Genomic DNA, 26,967 nt, shown 5'->3' with positions numbered 1-26,967 from the left:
TGTACTGCTATACAGTATTACAGATAAAATAACCTGTTCGATAGCATACATATCTACATACCCTCTAGACGACTATGAGGTTCTCCAACTCTGATGAAGTTAACTATACACCTTAACTATTCATAAGAAAAAGCAGACACTTAACAGAAGATCCTGGGATCCAAGGCTGCAGAGCTTACTGTATTTCTTTTTATTAAGCATTTACACCTACAAGCTCAAAAAGGGTATAAAAAAATTCAAACTTATAATGAACGAAATTAGTCATGCTGACTCACCAACCACCACTTCCTCTAGATGAATTCTTGTCATACTTCTGACTGTGACTGGTCAAATTCACATGGCTGTTGGATCTCTGCTGCTGCACTTCCAGTAACCACCCAAGTGTGGGCTAGCAAGACAGACACAGAGAATCTTAATATTTCTTTATGCAAAGGAAATGATCTTAAAATAGTTGTAGAAAAAGTTATTCAGATATTATTCAGCAATATAGACATTGTGTTGATTTACTCATGTTCCCTTAACATGCAGCAGAAGTTGTAGAGAATATAAGATTATCAATATCTGACTGGTGAGAGTCACACACCTGAGATCCCCACAGATCAGCAGAAGCACCTGTGTAAGTGCCGCTTGCACATCAAAGACCAGTGATGTCACATCTGTAAATCATATGAGCTGTCTGCAGCTCCACTTCATTTAAGCGAATGGGTCCCAACTGTAATAATCCAGCACATTCTCTATGCAATGCACGATGCTTCAGTACAGAGGTCACAGCATTCATTCAAATAGCTCATCGGATTATTATTATTAGTAGTAGTATTAGTATTATTTCTGCAACGTTGGGCCTTAGGCCTAGCAAGTTCCATCCATACATTGTCAAAAATACAGGTAGCAATTATACCTACGGAAATGCCCATGGTTTCGCTATAGATATAATTTAAACAAAGTCTGCAGAGGAAACCTCTGCAAACTTTCTGTGAAAAGCTCTGCAGGAAAAACTGTAATGCGTTATCGCCGTCCTTTTTCTTGCAACGCTTTTTTGCTGCAGCCCGCTATGTGGGGCCTAAGAGTGGGTTCACACTACCATTATATAATGTGCGTTGTTCTCATCTATTACAGTCCAGTGTCTAACGATATCACGAAGGACCGGGAATTAAAGGGGATCACCGCGCTCAACTGATTGCCAAATGGATAAACTTTATTTCTGTATAAAGCACACACTACGCATTTCGGGCAGAGTGCCCTTTTTCAAGTGTATAGGCTTGCTTGTGTCTAGCTGGATGCGTGTCCGGTGTCTGTCTGCATTCACCTCAATATAATTAATCTATTAAATGTTAAGCTTTATTCATTCCTTAAATCAGTGCTGGATTGTCTATTCATGATTGTTGTGATGTTTTGGCGCACGATACCTTTGTAGTAGGGAATTGTTTGTGCAATTTGGCTTGTGGTATTTTCCTTGGAGTCCTCACCATTAAATTATATTGCTTAGGAGTTCTTGATATACATACACATAGACACTTTACAGGATGACTGTGGGAGAATGCTAGTGAGTAGAAAGATAAAAGTAACATTCAATATCTATATTTTTTAAGCTATCTAGACATTACTTTAGTTTAGGGGGATTTCTGTGGTGACAGATTTCCTTTAAAAAGGAACTTTCATGTCCTCTGGGCACATGCGGTGTGATACACTGCTAGAAAGCAGACAGTGCGCTGAATTCAGTGCACTATCGGCTTTCCCATTCTGTGCCCCCGTTGAAGAGCTATTAGTGCTGTTACTGTAGCTCTTCAGTGTAATCAGTGTTTATTAAAGGTTTTTCAATAACAAAAGAAAAGGAAAAAAAACAAAAAACAAACAAATAAAAGGCCAGAGGCACGCATGCCTCAGCCAACATAGAAAGGCCAGGGGGAAAGCCACCCAGCTTCCTAGGGTGTGGTACAATGACAAAAGAGCAAGGCCTAGGTATACAAAAAATAAATAAATAAATCACAAAACCAACATCTTTAGGTGGGAATAAAGCATATATTCATAAAGGGACACAAAGAGGGAACAGTAACCAGAAAGACACAAGAGGGGAAGGAGAACGGGAAGGGAAAATATTGGGGGGAGGATAAAGTGACTAACCATCTCCTAAGAGGATAAAGAGCAAGAAACAAAAGAATACCTCCAGATCAGGAGAAAAGAGAGGAAAAGTCGGACAATTCCTGAAACATCACCCAAGGTCGCAAAGAGCATCACATTTGGAGGGATCAGGGGAATCCTCCGCAACTGGGGCCTCCGTTCTCCTTATGAGGAGAAGCTCCTGTAAAAATTCAACCAGGGAGGGCGCAGTAGTGCTCCACCAATGCCTGGGAATGACTGTCCTGGCGGCCGTGAGGAAGGGTTGCACGAGATCCTTCTTCACCACAGAAATCTTGCCAGGAATAACTGAAAGAAGGGCTGCATAAGCATAATAGTGTTAAGTGAGCATTTCTTCCATTATAAACCTTTTTTATGTTATTTCTTGATTTTACTGTACTGCTCACACTGACCTCATTGATAAAGTAAGTAGTCCTATTATTTGTCTGTATATAACAGCTTTGTATTTACTAAATTATGAAAAACAGCCACTCTATAAAAGAATTATGATCTAAAGAATAGTATACAAGGCTGAAACTTTAGCAATCCCAAAGTCTAAGGGGATTCAATGCAAAATATAAAATGAATAAAACTAGTCTTTTATTAATACAATCCTATTAATATTATAAATGTGAAAGTTTGTGGGTTTGTGAGTTTGGATGTTCGGATGTTTGTTCCTCAATCACGCAAAACCCGCTCGACCGATTTGGCTGAAATTTTCCACAAACATAGTTAATACACCCGATTGCGCAATAGGCTACTTTTCATCACAATAGCGCACATACGTTTGTGCCAGGACCCCCACAAAACCCAAACTCACACCACCATCTCTGCAATCTAACACACTTTGGACCATAGCAAGCCACAAAATTCATATTACCCTCTACAGCCTCGCCCCTAACCCCACACAATCACATATACATATACTTTACCACTCTGCCCCTCACCTTAACGATACTCCAGGAGGCGCTCTATAACGCTCCAGAGCAGCCATGTTTGCCGACCCCCACCGCTCTGACAATCTGTGACACCGCCCACCCATGTCAATACCCCTAGGCGGTCTAATAAATGCAAAAAAAAAAAGTTTAAAAAAAAGTAAAAAAAATATAAAAACAAATAAAAAGGATTAAAAATTCAAATCACCCCCCTTTCCCTAGAACACATATAAAAGTAGTTAAAAACTGTGAAACACATACATGTTAGGTATCCCCGCGTCTGAAATCGCCCGCTCTACAAAGCTATAAAAATATTTTTCCTGTTCGGTAAACGCCGTAGTGGGAAAAATGGTCAAAAGTGCCAAACTGCCGTTTTTTCACTGTTTTGATTCTGATAAAAATTTGAATAAAAAGTGATCAAAGCAATAACATTTCCCAAAAATGTTAGAACTACAAAGTACACCTGACCCCGCAAAAAAAGACGCCCTATGCATCCCCGTACACGGACGTATAAAAAAGTTACGGGTGTCGGAATATGGCGACTTTTCAAAAAAAAATTTTTTAACATAGTTTTGGATTTTTTTAAGGGGTCAAAATGTAAATAAAACCATATAAATTTGGTATCCCCGGAATCATAACGAAACACAGAATACAGGGGACATGTCATTTTGGCTGCACAGTGAACGCCGTAAAACCAAAGCCCGTAAGAAAGTCACAGAAATGCATTTTTTCTTCAAATCCACCCCATTCTGAATTTTTTCCCTGCTTCCCAGTACATTATATAGAATAAATAATAGTGACATCATGAAGAAAAATTTGTCCCAGAAAAATTAAGACTTCATATGGCTCTGAGAGCGGAGAAATAAAAAAGTTATGGGGTTTAGAAGGAGGGGATTCAAAAACTAAAAACCACAATCACAAAAATGCCATCGGCGGGAAAGGGTTCACTTCAAATACTTCTGTCCCAAAGTCACTATGTAAAGTTTCTCACAACACCGTATAGCAGCTCAAATACAAAGTAACTGCAACACAAAAGTCTCACGTATTCTCTGAATTACAGAAACAACAAGATACAAAGTTACATTGCATATCCCATCCCTTATACACACTACGAAAACCTTACCCGCGCCTGTATATACCCACTGCTACAATCACCGCAGACGAAGTCGCGGGTACCAGCTAGTGTATATATATTGTCACTGTTTGAGATATGATATAAAGTGAGAGAATGCGGGTGTAAGATGAAAAACACACCCCAAAAACTCTCTTGTAAGTGAACCCCAAGGAGATTCCCATCTCTCATCCATAATACTATACCAGACCAAATATCAGGAACAAAATGGAACAAAGGAATCAAATGATTCTCTCTGATATATATATATATATATATACACATATATATATATACATATATATATATATATACATATATATACATATATATATATATATATATATATATATATATACACGCTTCTACACTCTATGGCTTTGTCATGGCTGATATTTAGCTTTACGTGCCATTATGTCATGCAAAATACAGTAATGCTACAAGACAACTACTATATGTAAGTGTATAGAAAGAAACCCACCATAACTCCATCTACTAAAACATCAAACATTCCAAGAAGTAACATATCTAAATATTGGTCACCTAGTACTATGTTGTACTACAGTAAATCATGCTGTCAAAGTCTAGCTATGGTGTAACATATGCCAAACTGGTGCCAAAATTATATAGATTTTTGTAGCAAAGTAAAATAACCAATAGGTAGCATGAAGTTATACAAAAGTATCTAAAAAGATGCACAAAATTTATCACACACTTATGCCAAGAGTCATAAACCTAGCGTTTCTAGACTGTCTAGATTAAGCTTATACTGTCTAAGATTTACAGTAGTCTACAGTAGTAAATCTGCCCGTGTGGTCACTTTACCTGAGCAGTGCTTTCGGAACCTAATGTTATTCCCGTTCTTTAGTACTATCAAACTGACCAGAAGTGATAAGAGCACATGAATCAGATCTTGCAAATAGATATGCCTGTTGTTAAAATTAACAAGTTTACTGTAATTGAGTGTAAGTGTTTCTATTTTTTCCAAATGGGAAATGAATCCCTTGTACCCAAGAAATGTCTCAGAAGAACAGGGTGTTCTATACGATTTGTTATGGTGTCAAAGAAAGATCTAGAGTGTATGACAAAGTGTAAAGGTATAGTCAGCACTCTCAAAAGGCTTCAGGGCAATTCAGGTTTGGCTTAAGTCACTCTGGTTAGCAGCATCTAAGGAATTGCTTGCTTTTCCGCACTGTAACCCTTATATTGGACTCTGGTCTTTGCTGCTACAATCAGCAGATGAAGCATAAGTGTAAACCACAGTGAACTACCATCGTTCTTAAAAACTGGCACAATAATTTGTCATGGAAAGTTTGGGTTAATGGAAAAAGGGGGAAATCCAAAGACATGCCAAGGTCAAGCAGGGGTCAGATATGGGCTCATATGCACAACAGTTTCAGTTTTGGATCCGATCAGAGTATCTGTTTTTTACTTCCATTCTGGATCGGTTTCTGATCTGTTTGCAATCTTAGGATTTGTATTGCATCTATTTTTCCTACTTTGTTGTTATTTTTCCCAAAGCTATCTATATGTTTTCACACTTAGATGGCGAAAACGGTCATGTGGAGAACCAGAATGCACAATATAGTAACTGACAGAAACCCTGAATGGCTGAGAAGCAATGGCCTTAGCCTCGCAGGATGGCCATGTGAACCATGCATGCTCCACCCGGCATGGTCAGTGCCTTTCAGAAGACAAGATCTATAAAATACTGACTAAGGCCATACAATAACAGTGAAAGAAGGTGTAAAACCAAATATATATTTGGTACTCGGTCTCCTTCAATCCAACGAACGATATTTGGGGGGGGGGGGGGAGGTACAATAGAGGACACAAAAATACAATTTGTTATATGATGAAAACAGAGAAAAATAAGGTGCACAATCCAATTTCTTGTCTCATTCTCACTAGAGATGAGTGAACACTGTTCGGATCAGCCGATCCGAACAGCACGCTCCCATAGAAATGAATGGAAGCACCTAGCACGCAGAATTTGCTGGCGGCCGGCCACTTAACCCCCCGGTTGCCGGCCGCTTCCATTCATTTCTATGGGAGTGTGCTGTGAGCGTGCTGTTCGGAACGGTTGTTCCGAACAGTGTTCGCTCATCTCTAATTCTCACCTTTAAGGCCGGGGCCCCATGTGGTCCAAACGCCATGGAAAAAGCACAGCATATTACAATCCCTGCAAAGTGAATGGGATTATAGCAAATCCCACCCACACATTGCAAAAATAAATATGTGCAGCGGACACACGGAGCTCTCAAATTGCAGCATGTCAATTATACCTATGGAGACACTGGAGATTTCTCTACAGGTATAGTGGAATAAGAAAGTCAGACTTTCTGTGAAAAGCAATGCAGGAAAAACGCAAAGCATTGCCGCCACAGCTTTTCTCAACACATTTTTGCTGCGGCCTGCTAAGTGGGGTCTTAGACTAAAGCAGAAATAAGCACACCCAGAACTACCATGTAAGGCGATACTCCCAAGGAACCTGCTAGAGCGTGGAGCCCCTCCCTGTTATAGAATGCATACTTATACTGTGATGTCAGTAAAGTAACTGGTGGTTTACACCTTGTTATAACATGTTACATTATGTATGGTTAATGTTGGGCCTTTGAGCCCATGTTACAGTGGGTTTGGAAGCTGGCTGGATTGTGTCAATAGCTGTTGTGAAAAAGTCTGTATGAGCCCTCTAACTGGTATGGTGCAAATCATAACAGGCAGCATCTTTGGGCACAATATGGTCAGAGCGCTGAGAGTATATGGGGCAAAGCACCCCAGAGCCACATATCTGTTCTGAGCTACAATATGAATAATCCATCAATATTAGTAAATAGATAACAACTTTAAGGATCCCACATAATGAATAAGCAAAGGTCTTGAAAAACATAATGCAGGGTTACACAAGGTCTACTACAATATTGTACAATTCTCTATGATAAGCTTTATATGTAAAAACCAGCCATCACCAGCTATTTAGTATTTATAATCATTTGCTTTTATGCTGCATAACTGATCAACTTTTCAGTTGGTAATTTAGGAATGCTTAAGCCTTGGCCTAAGGCCTTCACCAAACCAACTAGGCCCACCTCCAGTCCAAGAGGATCACCCAATTTGGTGGTGGTGGTTTTGTGAGTCCTGACCCTTTTTGGCCTGGAAAATTCCTGAATTTGTTTGGAAAATTTCCAAAAATTTGGGATAGTCTAGATACATTTGAGACAGTTGGCAACAATAAATGTGAGTAAAGATGTTTGTCCGTATCTTTTCTTGTAAGCCACTGCACATGCACTACTTTCTTACTGTACAGAGGGTAAAGGAAGACGCAACTAGTGCATGTGCAGTGGCTTTCAAGGAAGGATATAGACAGAAGTCTCTTGTCATGTTGTCCCTCATTATGTGACCATATTAGGATGGCACAGTTTGCAGTCAAGAGTCAAAATAAATACATAAAAACTGTAGATAATTTCTAAAAAGAAAGTTTTAATAAGTTGCCTATTTTCTGGGTGAATGCAAAATTGCAAATTCTGTACCTACAGTGGTCAATTATCACTATACACTTTCACTTGTTATTTGGCTAATAAATTCCTCATGAACTCCCCCATAAACACTTGGTTCAGCTTTGTACTGGGCAATTTATCTATTATTCTTCTTGGATGTATATGGGGGAAGAAAAAAAAAGTAAGGACTGGGTGTTCCATCTGTCACCTGGGTATTGGGTATGTTATTGTTCAATTTGTCCTGAGTAATATGCCATTGACAAGGGAATTATTAAGTTATGTTTAATCAGTTTTTATTAAACGTTTTTCAAATAACAGGAAGGGTATAAGTAAAACATAACATACCAATGTACAAATAGGTGTACAAACCTCAAAAAGCAAAAATAAGGGAACATAGTGGGTGAGTAAGCATGTCATCGGACCAACTTATATGAAATACAGTTAGGAAGAGAATGTCGGAGTGGGGTTCAAGGACCTGAAAGAGGTGCACGTTCCAAGTAAGATTAGAGGTACACATGTGGGAAAAACAGTTTTGCTCCACCAGCTATGATACACACACAAAATAAAAAAAATAAAAAAGGGAAGGGGACAACAAGACGAATGAGAGGGAGACGCACAGAAGAAAGAGGAAGAAAAGGCAGAGGAGGGGTAGGGCAATGGCAAGGCTAAGAGGCCAACCTCCCAGTGAGAGATCAAAGGAACATCTCTGGGGAGAACTTGTGAGAAGTTTGAGAACTCAGATGTCTCCTGAAACACAACTCATGGCCACCAGAGAGACTCAAACTTGGAGGAATCAGTAGAGTCTTCCGTCATCAGGGCCTCCATTCTTCAGATCAGTAGAGGCTCCTGTAGAAATTCCACCAGGGTGGGTGAAGCAGTACTATGCTAGTGCCTGGTTTTGGTGGCCATGAGAAAATGCTGCAGGAGGTCCTCATTTACTGTAGATATCCTTCCAGGGATGACTGGGAGAAACTCTAGTTGAGGAGACGGTGTGAAAGACCGACCACTCACTTTGGTATAAAGCTCAAACACAGCTTCCCAGAAGAGGAATTAGCGTAATAACAGAGTTACGGAACAGTACATAATAAATGGTGCTCCCGCGTTAAAATTGTGTGTATACAAGCATGTAAAAAAACTGATATGTTAGGAGAGCTGTTAAGCCTACTTGGCTACCATGCAGTAATAGGTTTCACATTTTACATTACAAGGCAAAGCATCAACCTGTCCATTGCATATCATTGGAAACATCTTAGAACATAGAAATCACTCATATGGATTCCAATGGAGACAAAAAGGTGATAATACTAGTAAAATCATTAAAAACTATAGATAAATAGGAAATTCCTACCTTCATTGCGCTGCATCCCTGCGAGTGATATGTGTTGAAGCAATATACTAATGTTACAAGAAGCCTAGTCCTATGCTTATCTTAAGTAATCGGGATGAACAAATACATTTTTCCCACGGTCAATCACTGAAATAAATTTATGGCTGCTGCCAAATGCTCTCTGACAAAATATTTTCTCACGGAAATAGATCAGTGAGATCTTTTCCATTGGAGCCACTGAAAATGAGGAAGTGAAAGCGTAGACTGGATTTGATTTAATGGTCACCTGTATATGCAGTAGTATAATGCCACAGCATTCTGGTGTACATTACCATTTGTAATAAATCACACTTACAAAATGATGGCAATTTAACTATTTCCATACATTTTAGTAAACTAAAAGCCATAAAATACGTATTACTCGGCTCACAGCAACGGCAATACAAGAATTTTTGCAAACCTCTAAAGAAGTACAGTATTCCCATCAAATAATGTTATGGCTTGTCACAAGGATATGCCATAACTTTATGATCAGTGAAGGTCTGGTCTATGGAACAATCAATCAATCATGAGAATCCACTCACTGTACAGGGACCTACAACACAGCCCTATGCAAGTGAAATGGGTGGTCTCACCAAAGACACTTATGGCTAGGGCTGGGCGATTATGAAGTACTTTAAAATCACAATTAAATCAAGCATTTTACCTAGATAATGATTAATGAGCACAGGTAGTCACCTGTGACATATGCAAATGATGTCCTGTGTCCTATCCTGTGGCCAATAAGGTCAGTAATTAGAACAAGGCCCTGGCCACTGCTGGAACAGCGGGGGAGAGGAGAGCATGGGGTGTTTTTTTTGCTGTTTTTTTTTTTTTTTTTTTTTTTTTTTAATTCTTCATCTTCCCTGGCCTCCTGACAGAGATCTGCAATTCCTGAATAACCCCTTTAATGGCGATTATTTAGGGCATGCCCCTTTTTAACCACACACCTTTTACAGTATGACTAAGTGTTAGACGAACACAGCCGAATTGAAATGGTTATCATAACCCCAGAGTTGTGCAGTGACTGAGGGGAGGAGATCAAATGTAAAAAAAACAAAACAAAAAACAACAGTCTCTACTCACCTCGGTAGGTGCTAGAATGGAGTGGGTAAAATCAGGTGCTACCTGGCATGCCGTGGATCCAGTAGGTGGCACTACCTCCTGTAACCAAGCGGATTAGGTTTAGGGCTGCATATAGAAGAGGCATAGTTAGCCTCTACATTAATTTATTACCTGACAGTGCCGATGCTCTGGGTGTGTTAGCCTTGACGGGCTGGCAGGGCACAGCTAACACTTCCAGAGACAAGGCAGCACCATCTACTGGATCCATGACACACCTGATTTAAAACTAGTCTCAACCTAGTCATCTCTTCTGGGCTCCGGCACAGCCCTCTGTTGTCTTCGGCACTTCTGACTGATGTCAGGAAGCTGATCTCTGTGATTGGGCGCCAGTGTCGATTGGCATTGTAATGCATAGACGCAAGCTTCAAGACACCTCATAACCACTGAGGCCCAATTACAGGCCTTAGTGCTCCGTGAGGCCAGACAGAAGCTCCAAAGAGAACAGCGAGCCGCGCGGGAGCTTTGGATAGGTGAGTAACAGTTTTGGGGATTTTTTGGTTTGATCACCCACCTATCCCCTGGGCCTCCGGTTACTACACTCTGATTTCTGAAGAGACCCCAGAGTATAACAGCAGCAGTTTCGGTTCGGATTTGTTTGGTCTGAACTAAATTGCAAATATCGTAATAATCAAAACCACAAAGAAAACCACATCAGGTATCTTGGTTGAAGTTTGATTTCCATTAGTTTTCAATTAAATCATCCAGACCTATTTATTGCATATCAACAGGAGGTCAAATACTTCACAAGATACGAGCAAAGACAGCATTTCACTAGAACAACCTGATATTGCCTCTAAAGCATGTTCATAAAATATGTTTTGGAGATAACGTGAGACCATCTCTTAGAAAACTAAGGCTGTGTTCACACAGAGGAATTTGCCACGGATTTGGGGGCAGATGTTGCCCCCGAATCCAGAGCAGATTCCTCCCAGAATCTACCTCCCATTGTTTTCAATGAGAAGCAGAGATCGCAGCAGGATACGGAAAAAAAAAAAAAGCGTCCAGCTCGATCTTGCCGTGGATTCAACAGCTTATTTAGCCGCGGGGTCAGCTTGAGACTCCTTCCTGATTAGGCCCATTAATTCCAGAATGCCATGATACACTGCATCGGCATCCCGTCGCTCTAGACTGCAACGAAAATGCCAGCGGCGGAAAATGAAGAGGAATTCCTCTTCAGTTTCCGCCATATGAACCTACCCATAAACTCATCTGAAGAACAATCTAACAACATGACAATCACTCTAAATATACCATTATACAGTAACTACAAGAAGAAGAAGAAATGGAGATTTGTTGAATTGACACAAAGTCTAGGTCTAAATTTCATAAAAGATGATGTGGGACATTTAGGCTAAGGCCACGCGTTTTTCCTACAGTGCTTTTCACAGAAAGTCCTCAGAGTTTGTCTCTGATTTTCTGCTTCAATTATACCTATAGGGAAACTGCCAGCAATTCCCTAAGTATAACTGACATGCTGCAATTTCCAAAAACGCAACAGTTTTGGAAATTCATAGTATTTCCGCTGCAGTGTTTATGCCACATGGGGCCCAAGCCTTAAAATTGTTGTCACATGCCAAAATCCAGAACCACTTGGCTGAACAACTCTGCATGTTGGAGTGAGAAAAAAATTCTGGAGATCTGGAGGAGTGAGCAATGTCAGGTATTCAAACCACTTGTTTGTGCATTTGAGTATGTGTTATTTTGGATGAGCAATTGCAACTGATTTTCTTATGTTTAAAAATAACAAAAATGACAGGGGACTTCCTAACTTTTCTATATTCCATTGCATTTCAAGGAATTGATGTTGCCCAAAAATAAAAAGATGGATTACATCTAAATGAGTAACCCCGCATGTGGAAAGTTCAAATGTAACGCTTCATTTAATGTAATGATATCTTCACAATTAGGTATAATAGGAAATAGACCTGTTGTTATTGAGTGGCTAACTGCAGTTTTGCTTGGCCCCACTTAGCTAGAATAATTTGTGGAAATCATTTATAGCCCTCGGGTTCATGACTCACAGCCCAATTACTGGGAAGTGTCTTTCACTGCTTTTTAATTTCCTTTCTCTCTGTTTGGTTTGTAAGTTGCCTTCACTGTAACCTCTTCATGGTTGAATGTTCTGCCTTATGTAGGATAAAGTTATAAAGGATAACCATAATGGGATGGAAATTGTTTTTATGTAACACAAAGTGGCAGTTTGTTATTCGCATAATGAAACGTTTTGTGGTAAATTAATTTTTATAAACTCATATTTCCTAACATGCTGTGTGTGAAGTTCTACAATGCATCTGGAAATTATTCAGACTGTCAATTTTTCTCATTTTGCTATTTTGAGGCCATCAATCTGCACTCAATATCCCATCATGACAATATGAAAATAGAATTTTGAAAATGTTTGCAAAATTATTAAAAAAGGGAAAACCTAAATTTTGCAAGGACATCGGTATTGAGCCCCCTTTCTTCGACACCTGAAATTTAGCTCTGGGGTCATGCCATTTCATTTGATCATCTTTGAGAGGACTTGAGACCACCTGTGAATAGACATTTCATACGGCCCTGTATATGCTAACATAGAAAAAAAAAGTTAAAGTATGGCAACTCCAATAAATTCGTTTTTCAAAGGTTTGGATTTTTGTTAAGGTGTTGAAACACAATAACTATATAAATTTGGTATAGTCATAATTGTAACAACCCACAGAATACAGGTAACCTGTCATTTTGGTTGGTGCAAACAGTTTTTATCTAATTCCACCCCATCCTGAATGTTAGTAGCTTCCCAATACATCATATGAAACATTAAATGGTACAATTATGAAGTACAATTTATACATTTTATTCCACAACTCTTTGAATGGAAAAATTATAAAGTTATACTGATTGGCTTGAAGGCAGTAAAAAACGAAAACTGAACAAAAACTAGCCACATTGGGAAGAGGTTAACCACTTCTGGACCAGGCCAATTTCTGGTCCAGGAAAAGACACATTTTTGGGTATTTTGTATTTGCAAGTTTGAGGGCTGTAACATTTCTATCATTTAAGTTATTCAACTAATTTCTGAGTGTTTTTTTTGTGACACACAGGGCTTTATTTTTATGTTTTGTTCATATATATATATATATATATATATATATATATATATATACATATATATATATATAGGAAAATATCAACAAAAGAGAAGGGAAAGATGTGTGTATCTATTTTGTTTTTATAGTGTGTCAGAGTAGACCTAATTTTATATATATATATATATATATATATATATATATATATATACACACTAGAGGGAGGACCCGGCTTCGCACGGGTATATTATATTTTATGTTTGTGTAGTGGTCCCATAAGAAATGTCCAATTTTGCACTGGTGTATTTTGTATGTGGTTTCTGTATATGTCCATAAGCGTCATGTGATTATGTGTATCTCATTTTGGATATCAGTGAAAAACCTGTGATCAGTTGTTATGGATACCTGGAGTAAAGCTGTATCTAATCATCTTCCCCGTGTAGTACTGTGTTTAGACGCAAGTATCTAATCCTTGTTGGTGTGGTACTGTGTGCAGATGCACATATCTAATCCTCCGGCGTGTGGTACTGTGTGCAGATGTGTGTATCTAATCCTCCCCCGTGTGGCATTGTGTGAAGAGGCGCGTAACTAATCCTCCGGTAAGTGAAACTGTGTGCAGACGTGCATATCTAATCTTACGGCATGTGGTACTAAGTGCAGACGCGCGTATCTAATCCTCTGGCGTGTGGTACTGTGTGCAGACAGGTGTATCTAATCCTCTGGCGTGAGGTACAGTGTGCAGATGCACGTATCTAATCCTCCCCCGTGTGGTACTGTGTGCTGAGACGCGTATCTAATTATCTGGCATGTGGTACTGTGTGCAGAGGCTTGTATCTAATCCTCCAAAGTGTGGTACTGTGTTCAGACGCACGTATCTAATCCTTCCCTGTGTGGTATTGTGTGAAGAGGCGCGTATCTAATCCTACGGCGTGTGGAACTGTGTGTAGACGCGCGTGTCCAATCCCCCGGCATGTGGTACTGTGTGTAGACGGGCGTATCTAATCCTCCCCGTGTTGTACTGTGTGCAGATGCGCGTATCTAATCCTCTGGAGTGTGGAACTGTGTGTAGACGCACGTATCTAATTCTACGGCATGTGGTACTGTGTGCAGCCGCGAGTATCTAATCCTACGGCATGTGGTACTGTGTGCAGACGCGTGTATCTAATCCTATGGCGTGTACAACTGTGTGAAGATGTGCGTATCTAATCGTCTGACATGTGGAACTGTAAGCAGACGCGCGTATCTAATCCTACGGCATGTGGTACTGTGTGCAGACGTGCTTATCTAATCCTCTGGTGTGTGGAACTGTGTGCAGATGCGCGTATCTAATCCTCCCCTGTGTGGTATTGTGTGATGAGGCCTGTATCTAATCCTACGGCGAGTGGAACTGTGTGTAGACGCGCATATCTAATCCTACGGAATTTGGTACTGTGTGCAGACGTGCTTATCTAATCCTCTGGTGTGTGGAACTGTGTGCAGATGCGCGTATCTAATCCTCCCCTGTGTGGTATTGTGTGATGAGGCCTGTATCTAATCCTACGGCGAGTGGAACTGTGTGTAGACGCGCATATCTAATCCTACGGAATTTGGTACTGTGTGCAGATGCGCGTATCTAATCCTCTTGCGTGTGGTACTGTGTATTGAGACGCGTATCTAATTCTCTGGCTTGTGGTACTGTGTGCAGAGGCTTGTATCTAATCCTCCAAAGTGTGGTACTGTGTTCAGACGCACGTATCTAATCCTTCCCTGTGTGGTATTGTGTGAAGAGGCGCGTATCTAATCCTACGGCGTGTGGAACTGTGTGTAGACGCGCGTGTCCAATCCCCCGGCATGTGGTACTGTGTGTAGACAGGCGTATCTAATCCTCCCCGTGTTGTACTGTGTGCAGACGCGCGTATCTATTCCTCCCCTGTGTGGTACTGTGTGCTGAGACGCATATCTAATTCTCTGGCTTGTGGTACTGTGTGCAGAGGCATGTATCTAATCCTCCAAAGTGTGATACTGTGTGCACACACACGTATCTAATCCTCCCCTGTGTGGTATTGTGTGAAGAGGCGCGTATCTAATCCTACTGCATGTGGTACTGTGTGCAGACGCGTGTATCTAATTCTATCTCGTGTACAACTGTGTGCAGATGCGCGTATCTAATCCTCTGGAGTGTGGAACTGTGTGTAGACGTGTATCTAATCCTACGGCATGTGGTACTCTTTGCAGACATGTGTATCTAATCCTATGGCGTGTACAACTGTGTGCAGATGCGCGTATCTAATCCTCTGGAGTGTGGAACTGTGTGTAGACGCACGTATCTAATTCTACGGCATGTGGTACTGTGTGCAGCCGCGAGTATCTAATCCTACGGCATGTGGTACTGTGTGCAGACGCGTGTATCTAATCCTATGGCGTGTACAACTGTGTGAAGATGTGCGTATCTAATCGTCTGACATGTGGAACTGTAAGCAGACGCGCGTATCTAATCCTACGGCATGTGGTACTGTGTGCAGACGTGCTTATCTAATCCTCTGGTGTGTGGAACTGTGTGCAGATGCGCGTATCTAATCCTCCCCTGTGTGGTATTGTGTGATGAGGCCTGTATCTAATCCTACGGCGAGTGGAACTGTGTGTAGACGCGCATATCTAATCCTACGGAATTTGGTACTGTGTGCAGATGCGCGTATCTAATCCTCTTGCGTGTGGTACTGTGTATTGAGACGCGTATCTAATTCTCTGGCTTGTGGTACTGTGTGCAGAGGCTTGTATCTAATCCTCCAAAGTGTGGTACTGTATGCAGACACACGTATCTAATCCTTCCCTGTGTGGTATTGTGTGAAGAGTCGCATATCTAATCCTACGGCGTGTGGAACTGTGTGTAGACGCGCGTATCTAATCCTTTGGCGTGTGGTACTGTGTGCAGATGCGCGTATCTAATTCTTCCCTGTGTGGTACTGTGTGCTGATGCACGTATCTAATCCTCTGGCATGTGGTACTGTGTGCAGATGCGCGTATCTAATCCTCTGGCATGTGGTACTGTGTGCAGATGCGCGTATCTAATCCTCCCCTGTGTGGTACTGTGTGCAGATGCACATATCTAATCCTCTGGCATGTGGTACTGTGTGCAGATGCGTGTATCTAATCCTCCCCTGTGTGATACTGTGTGCTGAGACGTGTATGTAATTCTCTGGCTTGTGGTACTGTGTGCAGAGGCATGTATCTAATCCTCCAAAGTGTGGTACTGTGTGCAGACACACGTATCTAATCCTCCCCTGTGTGGTATTGTGTGAAGAGGTGTGTATCTAATCCTACGGCATGTGGAACTGTGTGTAGACGCGCGTATCTAATCCTACAGCATGTGGTACTGTGTGCAGACGCGTGTATCTAATCCTCCCTGTGTGGTACTGTGTGCTGAGACGTGTATGTAATTCTCTGGCTTGTGGTACTGTGTGCAGAGGCATGTATCTAATCCTCCAAAGTGTGGTACTGTGTGCAGACACACGTATCTAATCCTCCCCTGTGTGGTATTGTGTGAAGAGGCGCGTATCTAATCCTACAGCATGTGGAACTGTGTGTAGATACACGTATCTAATCCTACTGCATGTGGTACTGTGTGCAGATGTGCATATCTTATGCTCTGGTGTGTGGAACTGTGTGCAGATGCGTGTATCCAATCCTTTGGCATGTGGTACTGTGTGCAGACGCATGTATCCAATCCCCCGGCGTGTGGTACTTTGTGCAGACGCGTGTATCTAATCCTTCGACATGTGGAACTGTGTACAGAAGTGCATATTTAATCCTCTGGTTTGTGGGACTGTGTGCAGACGGGTGTATCTAATCCTCTGGCGTGTGATACTGTGTGCTGATCTGTGTATCTAATCCTCTGATGCATGTATCTCAGTTTGGATATCAGTGTTGGGTTGTGTATGTGGAGTGACCGTGTGTATTGCAGTTGGAATATGAGTGAAAGACATGTGGTACTGTGTGCAGACGCGTGTATCTAATTCTATCTCGTGTACAACTGTGTGCAGATGCGCGTATCTAATCCTCTGGAGTGTGGAACTGTGTGTAGACGTGTGTATCTAATCCTACGGCATGTGGTACTCTTTGCAGACATGTGTATCTAATCCTATGGCGTGTACAACTGTGTGCAGATGCGCGTATCTAATCCTCTGGAGTGTGGAACTGTGTGTAGACGCACGTATCTAATTCTACGGCATGTGGTACTGTGTGCAGCCGCGAGTATCTAATCCTACGGCATGTGGTACTGTGTGCAGACGCGTGTATCTAATCCTATGGCGTGTACAACTGTGTGAAGACTCGTGTATCTAATCCTCCCGTGTGGTATTGTGTGAAGAGGTGCGTATCTAATCCTACAGTGTGTGGAACTGTGTGTAGAAGCATGTATCCAATCCCCCGGCATGAGGTACTGTGTGCAGACGCGCGTATATAATCCTATGGCATGTGGTACTGTGTGTAGACGCGCGTATCTAATCCTCCCCCATGTGGTACTGTGTGCTGAGACACGTATCTAATACTCTGGCTTGTGGTACTGTGTGCAGAGGCATGTATCTAATCCTCCAAAGTGTGGTACTGTGTGAAGAGTCGCGTATCTAATCCTTCGGCGTGTGGAACTGTGTGTAGACGCGCGTATCTAATCCTACTGCATGTGGTACTGTGTAAAGACGCGTGTATCTAATCCTATGGCGTGTACAACTGTGTGAAGACACGTGTATCTAATCCTCTGGTGTGTGGTATTGTGTGAAGAAGTGCGTATCTAATCCTACAGTGTGTGGAACTGTGTGTAGACGCATGTATCCAATCCCCCGGCATGTGGTACTGTGTGCAGACGCTCGTATATAATCCTATGGCATGTGGTACTGTGTGTAGACGCGCGTATCTAATCCTCCCCATGTGGTACTGTGTGCTGAGACGCGTATCTAATACTCTGGCTTGTGGTACTGTGTGCAGAGGCATGTATCTAATCCTCCAAAGTGTGGTACTGTGTGCACACAGCGGTATCTAATCCTCCCGTGTGGTATTGTGTGAAGAGGCACATATCTAATCCTTCAGCGTGTGGAACTGTGTGTAGACGCGCGTATCTAATCCTACTGCATGTGGTACTGTGTGAAGACGCGTGTATCTAATCCTATGGCGTGTACAACTGTGTGCAGACGCGCGTATCTAATCCTCTGGAGTGTGGAACTGTGTGTAGACGCGTGTATGTAATCCTAAGGCATGTGGTACTCTGCAGATGCGTGTATCTAATCCTATGGCGTGTACAAATGTGTGCAGACGCGCGTATCTAATCCTCTGGAGTGTGGAACTGTGTGTATACGCCTGTATCTAATCCTTCGGTATGTGGAACCGTGTGCAGACGTACGTATCAAATCCTTCAGTGTGTGGAACTGTGTGCAGAATTGCGTATTTAATTCTCTGGTGTGTGGGACTGTGTGCAGACCCGTGTATCTAATCCTCTGGTGTGTGATACTGTGTGCTGATCTGTGTATCTAATCCTCTGATGCGTGTATCTCAGTTTGGATATCAGTGTTGGATTGTGCATGTGGAGTGACCGTGTGCATTGCAGTTGGAATATGAGTGAAAGTCTTGCAGGTTTGTATTGGCTAAGGGGGGGGGGGGGGCATTGTGTTTGGAATGCTGTATCTCAGCAACGGTACGTCCGAGCGAGTTGGAGTCTCGTCTTAAACCTTCCCGGATATCTGAAGTATCTCTGTGCCAAATTTGGTGAAGATTGGTCCAGTCGTTTGGTTCGCATTAGAGAACAGACAGACAGACAGAAATTCATTTTTATAATATATATATATATATATATATATATATATATATATATATATATATATATATATATATACATAGTGGGGAAGGACGATTTTCCCTGCAGCTGGGGCTGGTACATTTGGGCCCAGTTGCAGGAGAAATACAGCCTCCTGCGCATAACTATAGAGTTGTTCTGGGTCCTGTGGGACCCTGCAGCTCCAACAGACGATCACTTGACCGCCGGGTCAGAGGGCAGCCACATCATGGTGGTGCCCATAGCTGAGTATACAGGACTTATTGAGTGCCGTGTACACAAGGATTGACAAGGCAGGGACCGTAATAAATCTTCCCTGCATTCTCTCTAGGAGCTCCGGCGGAAGTTGAAGCTGCTGGAAACGGCATGGACGTATCGGTACGTCATTGCAAAACAAGGAAGCCACTATCCAGATGTATAAACCCAATGGGTGTTCTGGAAGTGGTTAATCATAAACTATAACACATTTCTCTGTTTCTAGCACGGCAGCTCAGTTTATCTGAATACAGGTCACCCAGCTGTTTGTGCCAGATGACCACTGCAGCCAGTCATAGAACTCAATGGTCACCTAATCACAAATGGCACATTAGTCATATGTCTTTGTTGAAGACATTGCTGAGGCCTGTGACTGGCTGCAGCAGGCTCCTAGCACAAACAGAATGCCCCTCAGCCTAAGGACTAAGTTATATACTTAACATCTCTTTAACTGCTGCTATTCCTCATATTTTCTCTATACTTTCTCAATACAGAAGAGGATGTCTCTAATATGTAACATGTGCAGCTACACAGGGCTCCTGCAGACAGGGACAGGGAGGGGAGTGAGGCACCTGTACTTTAAAATAATTATTTTGGTAGATCACATGTACAGGACAATGCTCTTTTCTATTAATGTCCCACAATTTTTTAGATTGGTACAGGTGAGGAGTTTTCCAGAGCCATACATGAGGAGGTATATGGATAACACCATTTTTTCATTAAATCAATAGTTGGAAATCACAGAGCCCATGAAAAGTTCTCGCATAGGACCCTTTCTAGTAAGTAACAGCTACTTTAGTTGCCAAGCTTACATCAGCAGTAGTCTGGTAGCTGATATGACATCACAAGTGGGTTCCAGTCAGGTAACTGCTGCGACATTATAATTGTGTTTCTGTCAAGTAAATGCTATGACATCACCACAGTTTCAGCCAGGATATCAGCTGCGTCATCACAACCGTGTTTCTGTAAGGTTGCTGTTGGGAAAAATGTCTGTAAAGGATAGACTTTGCTTTCTCTGATTGAGCCCACAGGGGTGTTATGGAAGTGGGCCCACAGGGATACTGAACCAGCTCCAAATCTAAATCAGTTTATTACTTCATTATCTATTAAAATGGTTCCATTTTATATATTGGTTTAAGTTGTTTTGGTCCAAAATGACTACTTACCTTATCTCCTCAGGATTGTTTGATTTAAGGTCAATCTCAGATCAGCCTTGTCAGTCAAGAGCAGGTTCTGGTATGTTCTTATTCTGTCTAGCAGCAGGTTCTGCCAGCTGATTGGTCAGCTGGCCTTGATGGCGGGAAATTCAACAGCTGTTAATCTGCCCAGTAACAAGGTTGTCCAGCTGATTGGGCAGCGGGAAAATCAGAGTTTAAAAAGAGGAGAGACGAGAGCTTAGGGGTCAGTCCCGTCATGTTAAGCTATGGAGCAGCTCCTGCCCTCCCTCCAAAAAAATAAAGTGTTTATCATTGTCGCTATGCTTTATTAATGGGAAATTTTAGTTGTCCAGCTACTGCTGAGGGAACTTGTTTCATGGACTTTTAATATTGATTGACTTCATTCATTATTATTATCACCATTATTAATTAATCAATTAAACCTTGGTAACTCCTTAATGAACGCATTGCGGCCTTTGAAATCCAAAATACAACGTTTTAGTCTTTTATTTTAAGGTTAATTTTTTTTTTTTTTTTAACTCTTTCTATACATCTATCAAAACAGTATATCTGCATGTCTATTCTATTGAGGCTGGGTCTTCCTAGAATACCTTTAGTCTGTCTACACTACATTAAATGTATAGGTCTTTATAGACATTGTTTTTGTGAAACAACTTGTTCACGCTGCCACTGTAATAATATCCCATTGAATTAAATTATTATTTATCTTGTCTGCTTAGTTGCCATTGGTTTCCTTGCCTCATCGGAATCTAACTGGTGACTATTCCTGTGGCTTGCAGACATGGCATGTTTTTGCATATAACATGGTGATTTTCCCAGAAAAGTTTCCCTCCAGTGAGTAAAGCAGCAATCTGTAATAGAACACAGACCGGTCTCAGTGAATCGAGCACATTGGCAGAGCTAGTCACCTCACACAGAGGCAACAAAAAAGTAAATCCAGCACTCACTTATATTAAAACCATGAAACCGTTTTTGAATCACTAGTAAAAACTGCAGCAATCACCTAGGGGCGGACATATCACATGTGCAGCCAGTACACTTAAGGGCTCGTTCACATCTGCGTTCTGCAGGTTTCCATTTCCTGCACAAAACAGGGCAGGAGACAGAAACCTGCCGGCATCTTTCCAAACCCATTCATTTGAATGGGTTTGAAAAGTGTCTGGCCGTGAGCGCCGGTGAGCGTTTTATGCTCTCCACGGCGAAACTGCTTTTTTTAAACTGGATACAGAGTTGGACATGCAGTACTCTGTGTCCGGTTTAAAAAAAAAACGGTTTCGCCGCGGAGAATTCAAAATACTCACCGGCGCTCATGGCCGGACTCGGCATGACAGGTTTCCGTCTTCTGCATGCAGAAGACAGAAACCTGATAATGGAGTCCAGACGCTGGTGTGAATCCAGTGTAAGCAGGGTTCACACTAGCGTCGGTGTCCAACAGCTACATCCTACATGAAGGAATTTGCGGTCCGCTTGAAAAATCGGATACCTTTGTAAACGGACACTAAAGGACACTACATGGTATCTCATTTAAAATCATGCAAATTGCAAACGGACACAGCTAGTGTCCGATGATAAAATCTTCCGCAGACATTAGCATTGGACACTAGCTGTCGGACACAGACGCTAGTGTGAACGCCCCCTTAGCTGTTACAAACATTGGCAGTAAAGAGGATACATGAATTAAATGGGTCCGCCTGGCGGCCTCCGCTCTACACCTTTAAAATGGAGGCCACTGGCAGAGAGAGTATTTTTCGGATGAACCTTGCGAGATTCATCGCGCAAGGTTTGCTCGGCGGTTTTTCTCAGACCTAACCGGTCAGACAAAAAGGCTTTTATACTCTCCAGACCCCAGACTATAATAAGCGGAGGCCCAGGGGAGCTGATTACAAATAGACCCTCTACTGGGTTCCAGTGCCAGTTTTTCAACCTTATCTGGTCTTAGAGACATTACGAATGACATCAGAGACCGCTGAAGCCTGTCAGGACGCAAATTGACAGCGGCGTAACCCACATGACTTTACATCGTCGTCATTTTGTAACTAGAAGCTGATGTGAGGCCTGTGATAGGGCCTCAGTAGTCTCTGATGTCATTAATAACGTCTCAGAGAACAGAAGAGGTCAAAAGAAAGACTAGCACAAGAGCCCTGGAGAGGGAAGTAACACGGTTTATTATGTTTAATCACCTCCCCTGGGCTTCCCCTCATACTCTGGATTATGAAGGGGCAGGGCATCTCAGTGTGTGGAGGGGCCACTATGGGACCCTCCATACAGCTGTGGAGGGGCTACTGTGAGACATTATATTGTATGTTCCACGATGGGCCCCATTCTAGTGTGTGCAGTAGTCACTATGGGACATTAAACTGTGAGGATGGTCTTCTATGGGACATTATAGGGTGTGGAGACCAAACTGTGAGACATTGTGTGTGGAAGGGCCACAATGGGACATTATTGTGTGTGGAGGCGCTACAATAAGACAGTATTATGTGTGAAGGGGCTACTGTGAGACGTTACAGAGTGTACTACTAAGGGACATTAAACTGTATGGGGGCCACTATGCGACAAGAATTGGACAAATTCTGGGGAGGGGGGGGGGCAGCATAGATGTAACATAAAAAAAAAAACAACAACATGCATACAGCTGTCCCTAGCGTTCCAGTGTCTGATACCACAGCCTGTTTGGTCACAAATCATGTCTCATTCTCTATAAGCTCTGCACCCCACGTGACTGCTGAGGCCGATTATTGGAGTCAGTGGGCACAGACACATTGGCCTTCAAAAATTTGCTTTTACCCCTGCAATAACCTATTTAAGGATAAGCCCTCGTTCACATCAGCGTTTGGATTTCGTTTGGGAGAGTTCGCATGAGGACCCCCTTAACAGAATAACAAACGCAAGTGCAAGCACTGGTGCAGTAACAGCACACAGACCCCATAGACTATAATGGGGTCTATGTGCTTACCGCCAGATCTCAGCAGTGATCGTGTGGACAGGAAAGTAGTTCACAATCTACTTATGGGGACCGTGTGCTTTTACTGCACAGCGCTTGCAATTGCGTTTGCATTCCATTCGGGGGGTCTCCATGTGGATGGAATACAAAAGCAGATATGAACGAACCCTAAGACCTCATATTCTGGAAAAAAAAAAAATTTCTTTAAACTAAAGTAAAGTTAAGTTAAAGGTCCCTAGAGGGTCTGACTGTAAAAGTAAAATAAATCAACCCATATTAAAATATAAAAATATTTATCCCATATGGTAAACATCATAGCATGGGGGAAAAAAATATATAAAAATAGCCAAATGGCGTTTATTTTTTTAAACACTTTGCCTCCTTAAAAAAAATCTAATAAAAAGTGATCAAACCATCAGACCTTCACACAAAAGGTATCAATAAAAAACTACATCTTGTTCCGCATAAAAAGATACCTTACCCAGATCCTTACATGCAAATATGAAAAGGTTACAGGTGTCACATTTTCTATTTTGAATTTTTTTTTTTTTTTTTTTTAAAAGGTATTAAAACATTGCAAATACTATATAAATTTGGTATCACCGTGATCATACTAACCCACAGAATACAGGTAACATGTCATTTTGACCAAACAGTGAATGCAGTAAGAATCAAACCCATAAAAAATTGGCGCAAATGAATTTTTTTTCCAACTTCACCTCATTCTGAATTTGTTTCTAGCTCCTTAGTACATTGCACAGGATATTGAATAATGCTATTACAGAGTACAATTAGTTTCCCAAACAATAAGCCACCATGTAACTCTGTGAACTAAAAATTAAAAGACACATGGCTCTTGAAATGTGAGGAGGGAAAAACTTAAATGCAAAAACGTAAATTGGCTTGATCTTGAAGGGGTTAAAGGGGCTCTATCAGCAAAATTATGCTGATAGAGCCCCACGTATGCGTGAATAGCCTTTAAAAAGGCTATTCAGCCATCGGTAATCTAATTTTAAACCCCCTGTTTGTTTTAAAATAAAAGTATAAAAACATATGTAAATGATACCTGAACGTGCACGATCTGACGTCATCTTCGGCCCCTCCTTCCAGCGATGTCCTCCTCTTCACGATCTTCTCCGACTTCATCTGCTTTTCTTCCGGATATGAAGACGTTCACGAGCGTTCTGCGCATGCTCATGTAGTTCTAAGGATACTTAGAACTACAACAAAAATGGCGGCGGCGCATGCGCAGTAGCGCTCCGGAGATTTGCACACAACCCGCTGGAAAAACAGGAGATGAAGGCGGAGAAGATCCAGAAGAGGAGGACGTCACTGGAAGAAGAAAGAAGAGGAAGGAGGGACCGAAGATGACGTCGGATCGTGCACGACCGCCCAGTGTGCACGTTCAGGTATCATTTACATATATGTTTTTATAGTTTTATTTTAAAAAGGCTGGGGGGGGTTAAAATTAGATTAGCGGTGCCTGAATAGCCGCTATTCACGCATACGTGGGGGTCTATCAGCATAATTTTGCTGATAGAGCCCCTTTAAATAAAAAGTTATCAAAGGCATCTGTAGAGTTTGCTGTTTTGTTTTTAAAACCAAACTCAAATCACTCCACAAATCTGATGTATGGACTCGGAAACAACTCCAATAAACTGGTTAGTAAAAGATTCCTTTTTCTTTTTGTAGAACCTAAGTAGACTGATGTGGAAGAGCAATAGTTTTTCAGTTACTCAAATCACCACATCTGGCACAATCTTTCATTGGCAAAATCACAGACATTTACTTCCCAGTTCTGCAGTTTGATCTTAGTAACTGAACTCCTCGGACCATATCGCCATGTTTTGATGTAGTGAATTGTGCCACATAACTGGCTGTGTACCAGGTGCATTGTTTGGAACCATCTCTATATGTTCCTTGTGCTTGAGCTTTTGATGCCTGAAGAAAATATAGCTCCAGACACTTTCCATTAGAAATATATTTGTTTTTATGTTTTACCTACCAAAATGGAGATGTAGAGGACATTGGCAGTCCAGAAGTTAAAAGCCCAAGCCAAAAAAATGAAAGCAGCAAAGAATGTAGCCGTCTCTCTATATCACGTTTATGCTGTACGCACTATTTGTGGTTATGGTGATTTTATTGCTTTTGGCACACTTGTTTTTTATCCATTTTTAGCAGCAATGCTTAAGACCTGGAGGGATTCCTAAAAGCTTCGCTTACAATTTAAAAAAAAAAAGTTTAAGTCTGACCTGGCAGGGCAAACTGGTACACTAACGCTGACCATATAGTTTTCACATCAGTTATTAGTAAGGATTACGGATTTATAAAAAAAAAAACAAAAAAAAAAAAACCTCTCTGTATAGAGCTCACATTACACAAGATGGTAAATCTATTATTGAAGGAGCAGAAGGATTAAAACATCTACTTTATATATTGCCATACTATTTTTTATTTATTTTTTATATACAGCGTGTTTTGTTTGGTTTTTTAATCTCTGTAGGTCGGTGACCATTTACACAGAGAGCAAACCTTGCCGAATTGCCATTATTTGCACAGCGGAATCATCTTCCCTGGAATAGTGATAGAACAAGCTGTAGAAAAGACTGGTCAAACTGGCACTGCAGCAAATGTCATGGAAGGTTATAGTTTTGTTTTGGGGTTTTTTTTGTTTGTTTTTTCAGATTTATGAACAGTAAAGGAGTGGTAGGCAATTTTAGAAGAAAGGGGAGACACAGGAGAATTTTTGAGCAGAGTGCAAGAATCACGTAAGAGTAGAAGACAAAAGGAAGATCATTTACAAAGGGGTAGGTACACTCTTAGGGGATGTATATGAAGATTAGCAAAGATCGGCAAAAAAGCTTCAGTTTTTCATAAGCTTTTTATTTACAGGCCTTATACACATATCTACGCCAAAACGGCAAGTCTTTGTCCGTGCAAGTCCACAGAGAGAACTTATTCACATGGCCATTATATATAGAACCCATGATTTAGTATGTCTATTTACATGGCACTCTATCTATCTACCTACCATTACTTAATTAAAGAGGTATTCCCATCTTGCTTGTTCACCAACCTGCAAGCTCTGTGCTCTCTTCACTTACTGGTTTTCTCGGCACATTGGTGGGCGGGGTTTCACTTGCTCTGCTATCTGCTATGTTTGCAGTCAGTAATGAGGGATTGGTTGTAAATACATTACCACAGTATGAAGCTGATGTACAGTAGAAGCTGATGTAGTAGAGCTGGATTTGAGTCAGTTTGCATTAAATTCAATTAAACCGACTGATAAGTGGAAGAGCAGGAGATAAAACATCTCAGAAATACCGAAGCATGCACCTCCCCCCTCCCCTATCTGAGAGCAGGAGCTCTGTTACTTGTCTGTGGTAGAGACAAACAGCTCAGAGCTGCTCCCAGCAATCAGCCCCCTCCCTCCCCCTGAGAGCAGGCAGCTACGTCACTTGGGGACTGAGCAGATAAGCTCAGCACGGGCCCCGGGGTCACAGAAACACATTGTAAACAATGAAGCAGTGCCACGGAGCAATGCTACTGCGCACGTGCTGGATTTCAACCAAT

At 41.6% G+C, this 26,967-nt stretch overlaps 1 long non-coding RNA gene across 1 annotated transcript in view; it reads right to left on the bottom strand.

Moving 5' to 3' along the window:
• Window positions 1–278: 278 nt before the first annotated feature.
• LOC142197456 (uncharacterized) overlaps window positions 279–26,967 on the bottom strand; it is a 114,037-nt gene continuing 87,348 nt past the window's right edge. The window contains exon 3 of the long non-coding RNA XR_012715316.1: window positions 279–388. This is a non-coding gene — a long non-coding RNA (uncharacterized LOC142197456). The remainder of the gene's footprint in view (window positions 389–26,967) is intronic.

The sequence above is a fragment of the Leptodactylus fuscus genome, chromosome 3 (genome assembly GCF_031893055.1).
Source record: "Leptodactylus fuscus isolate aLepFus1 chromosome 3, aLepFus1.hap2, whole genome shotgun sequence".
In the NCBI taxonomy this organism is placed as follows: domain Eukaryota; kingdom Metazoa; phylum Chordata; class Amphibia; order Anura; family Leptodactylidae; genus Leptodactylus; species Leptodactylus fuscus.
The sequence above is the reverse complement of the archived record's forward strand: the minus strand, read 5'-3'. Positions and strand labels throughout refer to the sequence as shown.